At 41.8% G+C, this 7,769-nt stretch overlaps 1 pseudogene; it reads right to left on the bottom strand.

Moving 5' to 3' along the window:
* Positions 1–4,803: 4,803 nt before the first annotated feature.
* Positions 4,804–6,147, bottom strand: LOC131747880 (cyclin-A2 pseudogene; annotated as a pseudogene).
* Positions 6,148–7,769: the final 1,622 nt, after the last annotated feature.

Below are 7,769 nucleotides of genomic sequence, written 5' to 3'. Positions count from 1 at the left end.
GCCCCAGGGTTTCAGCTTTGGAATTGTCCCCACCTCTGAGTGTAGGTCACCTGAGGGTGTCTGTTCTTCACTCAGACAGGAAAGAGTTAAAGGAGCTGCTGATTAGGGGGCTCTGGCTCACTCAGGCCAGGGGGAGACGGGGTACTGTATGCAGGGTGAGCCTGTGGAGGCAAAGGCTGGCATGATGTTGCAACAGCCTGAGGTGTGCCGTGTGTTTTCCCAGGGAAGTTGTCCCTGGATCAGGGGACCCTGGCAGTGGCGGGCGCACAGGCTCCCAGGAGGGGAGGTGTGAATAGTGACCTGTGTTTGCACACAGGCTTCTCGGTGGCTGCAGCAGCAGCCTTAGCATTTCATTCCCATCTCTGGTGTCTGTGCTGATAACCGCAGCTCGTGCGCATCTCTGGAGCTCGTTTAGGTGGTGCTCTGAGTCCCCTCCCCTCTCCTTGCGCACGCAGAAACAATGGTCTCTTGCCTCCTAGGTAGGTGCAGACATTTTCCCGGACCCCCTCCCTGCTAGCTGTGGCGCACTAGCCCCCATCAGGCTGTGTTCACGCCACCAATCCCAGTCTTCTCCCTGGGATATGACCTCTGAAGCTGCAGCCTCACTTTCTAGCCCCACCCACCCCGGCGGGTGAGCAGACAAGCCTCTCAGGCTGGTTAGTGCTGGTTGGCACTGATCCTCTCTGCGGTAATCTCTCTGTTTTGCCCTCCGCACCCCAGTTGCTGCGCTCTCCTCCATGGCTCTGGAGCTTCCCCCCTGCCTGTTCCCCCATCTCTGCAAGTGAAGGGTCTTCCTAGTGTGTGGAAACTGTTCCTCCTTCACAGCTCCCTCCCAGTGCCCAGTGGTGCAGGTCCCATACCTATTCTTTTGACTCTGTTTTTTTCTTTTTTCTTTTGCCCTACCCAGGTACGTGGGGAGTTTCTTGCCTTTGGGGAGGTCTGAAGTCTTCTGCCAGCATTCAGTGGGTTCTCTGTAGGAGTTGTTCCACGTGTAGATGTATTTCTGATGTATTTGTGGGGAGGAAGGTGATCTCCACATCTTATTCTTCTGCCATCTTGAGGTCAACTCACAGATTTTTAAGAAAATATTTTAAAATAAATATTTTTTTTAGTTCTAATTACATTTTTCTTTTTATTCTGTCAGTTTTCAGACTCACTGCCTTATTTGCCAATAGTGCTTTATACTTGTTAAAAAAACTAATTTGATTTTTATAGAAATGCTATTATACAAAGGAAAATGAAAGTCATTATTTCTCTATTTTTAGGTTGAGGAAAATGAGGCAGAGAGAAGTTAATTGACTTGTCCAAGGTTGTACGGCAAGCTGGTGTCTAAATAGGGCTTGGACTTCAAGCCTCTTGATTCTTTGTCTGGGTCACTTTTCACTCACATGGAGTGGCTCTTGTTTTAGTTTTAGCATGTTTGGAACCTGTATATGGTGAATACTTTTAAAGATAAATGGACAAAGGACAGAAGCAAGATCTTGTCCAAAAAAAACCCAAAAAACAAAAAGAAATAGCCATTAAATATATGAAGAGATGCTCAGTTTATACCTTTATTTTCAAATTAAAACAGCAATTGGATTTTTCACCAAATGCATAGATTAAAAAGTGTGGGGGACTTCCCTGGTGGTGCAGTGTTTGAGAGTCTGCCTGCCAATGCAGGGGACATGGGTTCGTGTCCTGGTCCAGGAAGATCCCACATGCCGTGGAGCCACTAGGCCCGTGAGCCATGGCCGCTGAGCCTGCGTGTCTGGAGCCTGTGCTCTGTAATGGGAGAGGCCACAACAGTGAGAGGCCAGCGTACAGAAAAAAAAAAAAAAATTTTGCTGCATGAAGCAGCAGCTGCCCTGCTGATAGGTCATTATGGATAATTCTCAGAGCTTTTACAGACTTGTTACACTATCTCACAACTCAGGGTACTGCTCTCTACTAGGAGACAACTAGCTAATCTGAGAAATTAATTCCTACTACCAGTGTTAAATAGAGTGACAAGGAGAATAGTCCTCATTCACAGTGAAATGAACATTCGTTAGAAATACTCAAAATACAAGTGATATGAGGAGACTGTAAAAGAGGATGTAATTACTTTAAATGAGTTGAAGACTCCTAAATCAGAAAAATCACATACCAAGAATTGTGAGAAAGGTTAAACCACTGGGTATTAAACAGCCCTGGAGCATTGCAGTGAAGCTTGAAAGCTGAAGATAGTTTAACAGGGTAAGCATTATCAGAAAGGGGAAGAGGGTGCTTTTGATAAACCACAAATGAACTTCTTGAAATCAGGTGAGATTCAAACAATGACTTGTTTAAGGAATGATCCTTGATGACTTATAAAAAGTATATAGTTGAAGCCAACATGCATTTACTGAAAACAAGTGATGACAAATCAACTTTGTTTTTGTTTGTGTTGTTAACAAGGTATCCATGCAAGAGAATAGAGTGTGAGACTTCAGTAAGCTGTCTCATTCTAATCTTTTTTAGATAGAGGCTATAGGGGAATACTAATAGTGTTCACAACTGATTCGGGGCCAACTCTGAAAGGGGATGAGTAACTAAATAACAGGCTGACATAAACCAGATTAAAAAGCCTTGTCCTTGTCCCATTCACTGATTTATCAATGGTCTAAATGAAAATTGAGAAGATATACTGGTATAATTTGCAGTTATGTATATGGGAAGAGGAAGCAAATGACCCGGATATTTTTAGAACAGCCCTGATTTCATATGTTGTGTCCCCAGACACCACCAAAATAGCCAAAATGTCCCAGAAATTCCAAAATTTTGGCAAGCAAAATATACCCACCAGACTTCCTTCTACAACTGGACACAGCACAAAATCCCTCTGCCAGACTGTGACAGTTCAGAATTAGAAAAATATCATTATTCATAAGGAAAATGATTATGTCACCAGTTATATGGAAGGACAAAAGCAGAGGAGCAAGAGCGCCAGCAGGAAAATTGACTTGGGTAGCAGTGATGGGGCAATGTTGGCTGGAAGGAAAGCTATTTGTAATGAATTCTCTCCTTAGAGAAGTTATTACTCTGGTTTCTCTAGTTTCCCACGCTTTCTAGGTTGCAAAATCAGAGCTTACTTAGTAATCTTGGACATCTTACACTAAAGGACTTTCTTTTAGTCATTGAGGCAGATGTTGAGAAATTAAGCAAGGAAGACGTCAGGTGTTTGGTGCTGGTTGGATTTGAAAAGGGTGATCCAAGTTATCCTCTGAGACTATGGAGAAATATGGAATGAACATGGGCTTAAGGGGTCAGACAGAATATATTTCACATCTCAATTTTTCCATTTATTTAGCTATGTCATCTTGAGCAAGTTATTTAACCTCTCTAAGCCTTGATTTCATAATCTGAAAAAGAGTAATTAGTGTAAAATGATAAACCTCATCTCACCTGGCTGCTGAATATTGATAATGCATATAAAGTGTATAACATGGTATCTAGCACATATTAATAACACAGCAATAGAACTCCTCATCTCTTTTCCTTATGAATTTGCTTCTCCATCACAGTTCTCTTTCCTCAGTGAATGGCCTCATCATTTACCTAGTTACTCAAAGCCAAAGACTTGGATATCATCCTTAATTCCTCTATCTCTCTCATCACTCCCTCTATCACTGATAAACACACACACACTCACACACACACACACACACTAAATTACTTAGTTCTTAAGCTCTTTATGCCATTTCTACCTCTTGAATATTTCTCAGATCTCTCCAGGCCTCTTCATTCCAATTGATATGTCCTTAGTCCCAGTCACCATCATCTTTCACCTGTATATTGCCACTGCCTCTTAATTGGTATCTTTATTTCTAGTTTTCTCCTACTCTCTTTTTATATCAAACATCAGTAGCACAGGGAACTCTACTCAATGCTCAGTGGTGACCTATATGGGAAGGAAATCTAAAAAAGAGTGGATATATGTATATGTATAATTGTTTCACTTTGCTGTACAGCAGAAACTAACACAGCATTGTAAAGCAACTATACTCCAATAAAAATTAATTAAAAAGTGATTTTCCAAATATGCAAAGTTTCACTAACCCACTTAAAACATGTCAATGGCCTCCCATTTTCTTTATGACAAAGACCAGTCTCTTTAAACCAGCTCTCGAGGACCTGGCATCACAAAACTCCTACTGTTCTTTCAGATGTGTCAACTTTAATGTCCCTTCTGAGACGTCTTCCTTGCTGCAGGTCTTAGCTTAATTGTTACATCGTCAGGAAACCTTTTCTGAATCCCGAAACTAGATTGCCCCTTCTCTTTGTTATATGCTATGTGTTTCCAAGGCTCTCACTATTTCTTCCTTTCTGCACTTGATGCACAAATACTTATATATCACTTGCTGTTCTCCAGGAACTAAGCACTTTAAATTAGTGTCCAATGCAATTCTCATAACAATACTATGAAGTGGGTCCTATTTTTATTCCCATTTTTTAGATGATGAAACTGAAGTACAGAGAAGTTATTTATACAAGGCCATACATCTGGTAAGTAGTAGAGCTGGGGATTTGATGCCAGGTGGTCTGGTCCCAGAATCCGTGCTTTTATTTTTATTTTTTTCCACATCAATTTATTTCTTATTATCCTGACAGCTGGCATCATTAATACTTTAACAAAAACCACTTAATATTAGCCAAATATCTAAGATAGTTACATGTACAAAAGATATACAAATTAAAACCATTTAAAAAGTAATAGATACCATAATTTGTACTTGACCATAACTTTTGTATTCAGAAATGATTGTAAAATTAAAACCTAAGATAAAATCTGTACACCATATACTTTGAGTGATTTACATCCTAGAAAACAAAGGCAGTCTTTCACTGTTACACATTTAGTGTCTCTGGTGGGTTGAGGAGAGAAACATCGTGATACTTTGAGTTTTTGTACTTTTCTCTTATTGACTGTTGTGCATGCCGTGGAGCTCTGAGGTAGGTCTGGTGAAGGTCCATGAGACAAGGCTTTAGAGTTTCCAGCGTATATCCAGTCTTTTGTACTAATGATTCAGGCCAGCTTTGTCCTGTGACAGTGTAGAGTGCTAAATGAAAGGCTGCTGCGGCGATAACTGATGGCAAATACTTTAGATATGGGTCAGCATCTATCAAACTTAACTCTCCCAAAAACATTGCTAAACTTTCAACTTTGCAGTTTGAAGACTGCTGGTGCAGAAAGTACTGGGTAAGAAACTGATTTATTGTTGGTGCAGCTAAGTCAAAAGCAAGGACTTTCAAAACTAGTTGCTCCATTCTCAGAACTTGTTTCTTGGTATAAGTGTCATCTGTAATGTATACAAACTCTGCTACTTCTGGGGGGTATATTTCTTCAAACTTTGAGGCTAACAGCATAGCAGCAGTGCCCACAAGCTGAAGTTTTCCTCTCAACACAGACATCGATGAAAGAAACCTATCAATGTAGTTCACAGCCAAATGCAGGGTCTCATTCTGTAGTTTATATTCTTCTCCTACTTCAACTAACCAGTCCACGAGGATAGCCCTCATACTGTTAGTAATGTCTGGCTGTTTCTTCATGTAACCCACTTTAGGCTTACATTTAACCTCCATTTCCCTAAGGTATGTGTGAATGTCCTCATGGTAGTCTGGTACTTCATTAACACTCACTGGCTTTACATCTTCCAATACAATTGACATATCCATAGTATGTGGTGACTCAAAACTACCATCCATTGGGTAATCAAGAGGTACCAGTGGTTTTCTTGGTCCTGGTAAAGTAACAGCTGAATTAAAAGCCAAGACATCTTCACTTTCTGGTTTTTTAGATTCAACTGGCCTCTTTTGAGTCTCTTCTTCTGCTTCATCCACATGTATGGTAAATGCAGGCTGTTGACTGTTTGCTTTCCAGGGAGGAACGGTGACATGCTCATCATTTATAGGAAGATCCTTAAGAGGTGCAACCCGTCGCGTCTTAGGCCTCTGCTGCGGCGCTGGTCCCCGCGAATTCCCGGCCTTCAGTACCGCCAGCCCAGAGCGGGTCCGGGACTGCTAGGTGGGCTCCGCCTTCTCGGGGTTGATGTTCTCCTGGTCCTCCTGGAGCGCCATCTGCTGCAATGTTAACAGCGCCGAGCCTGCCTCGCGGGCCGCAGGCCCGGGCGCGGAGCTGCCCAACATCACTGCTGCCGGGGGCGCGGCGGGATCAGCCTGCGGCGCCAAGCAGCGTGCACTGCGTCCCGCCGATCAGCCTAGGTACACTCCAGCCGTACCCACCCGCTGCAGCTCGGGCCAGCCTGCCCACCCGCTGGCCCGCTCGGGATCGTGTAGGACCGAGGAGGTTGCGAAAGGCAGAGGCAGGCACTGCCGGGCGTGGAGGGCCAAGGACGCCCCCGAAACGAAGCGAGCAGCCCGCCAGAATCCGTGCTTTTAAATCACTATATTATGTTGCCCCTCACTTTTAATAAATTACTTAATAGCTTATAATTATATAATTATACTAGACTATAAGCTCAAGGTCTGTGTGATTTACCACTGTATCTCTCAATGTGGATACCAGAAATATAATTAACATTCAATAATTGATCATTAGATAAATTGGTCAATATTTATTGAATGAATATTTAGGGAATAAATATTACTTATTATCATCATTATCAAATCTGCCCTCAAACATCATCCACTTTGTGAAGATTTCTCTGATCTCACAACTCACCCTGGACATATTTAGTGATTCCTACCTCTGTGCTCTCAAATTTATTATGTATAATTAGTCTTACGTAAGAGCATGGGAAGTCTTTGAAAGCAGCAGATATTTAGTTCATTTTGGGGTCTCTAATATCCATATCAAGAATGCCTGGTATAGAGTAGGTACTTGATTAATGTTAAGGAATAGGAAAAAAAATAATATAGGCATCTAAATAGATGATATATGACAGACAGATAAATAGATGACAGACAGATATTACAAACCAAGTGAGAATCCAAAAATAAGTTTAAATCTAATGAGATGAAATTTAATTAGAATAACTGTATAAGGTAAACTCCTTGTTAATCAACATTGTGCTATTGCCAGCAAATGTAATGTGATGTTAGACCATTTCAACAGATACAGTGTCCAGAAAGAGAGAGCTGACAGCTACATCTTATGTGATAATCTGCCCATACCAACATTACATGCTTAGTTCTGGGCCACCCCCTCTAAGAAGGAAGTTGCATGATTAGGAGGGTGGCTATGGCTGCAGTTCTTCATAAAGATAAACTTATTTTTGGAAACAAATGACCATTCCCTCATGTGTTACTTTTACAAGTTAAGGTTTTCATATCCTTTCCTTTTCTGTATAATAGCAATAATAATAGCACTCCCCCATAGAGGTGTTGTGAGGACGTAATGAGATAATACTTGTAGAGCACTTTTCCCCATGTCTGGCTGTCTGACTCTAAAGTTATTAGTCACGACCCTGTGTAACACAGACACATCATAGTATTCGATTGTCACATCACATTCAATTGTCACAGCACACCTGTGAAATGCATCTTATTATGGTCATTTTACTGATGATAAAACTGAGGATCAAAAAGCACAAGGGGGCTTCCCTGGTGGTGCAGTGGTTGAGAATCCGCCTGCCGATTATTCAAGGGACACGGGTTCGTGCCATGGTCCAGGAAGATCCCACATGCCACAGAGAAGCTGGGGCCGTGAGCCATGGCCGCTGGCAGATATATAAATTGTCATTTAGAAATCCATTCTGAAGGAGATAGAGAACACATGCACCTATCCTTCATCCTTCAAATGGAAAAAA

This window comes from Kogia breviceps, chromosome X, assembly GCF_026419965.1.
Source record: "Kogia breviceps isolate mKogBre1 chromosome X, mKogBre1 haplotype 1, whole genome shotgun sequence".
Classification (NCBI taxonomy): domain Eukaryota; kingdom Metazoa; phylum Chordata; class Mammalia; order Artiodactyla; family Physeteridae; genus Kogia; species Kogia breviceps.
This window is presented reverse-complemented; position numbering and strand designations above follow the sequence as displayed.